Source organism: Arachis duranensis, chromosome 9 (assembly GCF_000817695.3).
Source record: "Arachis duranensis cultivar V14167 chromosome 9, aradu.V14167.gnm2.J7QH, whole genome shotgun sequence".
Lineage (NCBI taxonomy): Eukaryota > Viridiplantae > Streptophyta > Magnoliopsida > Fabales > Fabaceae > Arachis > Arachis duranensis.
The window spans coordinates 105,126,622-105,127,768 of NC_029780.3; positions in this window are offsets into that span (position 1 = coordinate 105,126,622).

A 1,147-nucleotide genomic window follows, 5' to 3' on the forward strand; every position below is an offset into this window, starting at 1 on the left:
CTCATCCAAATGTATGTGTTTCTACTTACAAAAGAAGTATTTTAATGACTATCAAAAGAGTTACTAATATAGTAAGATGGTCTGTCTTATATATCAAAAGATAGGATAAACATAAGAAAAAAATGGAGACACGAGTATTTAAAAAGATTAAATTATTTTTTTACGTATCTTCTCCAACAAAATATTATTCTAATGATTTGTTAATGATAATAACGGTATCAAAACTAATGTTCTAAAAATTGGACCGATTTGACTGCAATTAAAATTTTGAACTATTTTTAGTTTAATTTAACAAATAAAATTGTCATTTCAAAAATTGTTTTAGAATAGTTGAACAGGTTGATAATTTTTTGGAATTGCTGAATTGACGAAGAATCGATCAGTCAGACCGAATTGAGACCTAACTAGTTTTTTAAATAAAAAAGTACAAAGAGACAATGATTTTAGTGTACAATATGTATAATAGAACTAAAAAGAAAACAAAATCGTATGATAATTAATTTAATTAATTTCAAATAATTTCGCAATTTGAATTTAAAAAAATAAGGATTTACAAATGGTGTAGTTACGTATACGATTCTGTTCTACAGAACTTTTCTCTCGTCCATTCTCTTCCTATCACTCTGGTCTATCACCGCCAGGAACACCAGTTGCCGCCACCCAAAACACCAGCCATCGCCGCCCAGCTCCCCGCCGACGACGGCCAGCCTCTCCGCATTCTGCTTGCGCGTCGCAACAACGGGAGATCGCACCACAACAGTCCTGTGCTTCCTCGTTACTGCTACCCGCCCACCGCCGGCCATGCAAGCCCCACCGTAGGCCACTGCCTCCTGTCGCGTCGTTCAAGACGCATGTTATCCCCGTGCTATATATCCACATATCCACAATCAATGAATATACAAGATCAATGGTAGAGATGGCAAAAATTTTGTTGGTCCATGGCTTTGGTTGCTATTATCCATAATCAATGAAGATACAAGAACTTTAGCTTTCTTTTCTCTGTTCTTTAACACCTCTGATTTAATTCTGCTCTCTTTCACAATCTAGTCGCTGTCAACTCTCTCCACCCCGTAAATGTGCTGGATGCTCAATTCACTGGGTATGTAGCTGGTTATTTTAATTATTAAATGGATGGTTATTTTGTTCA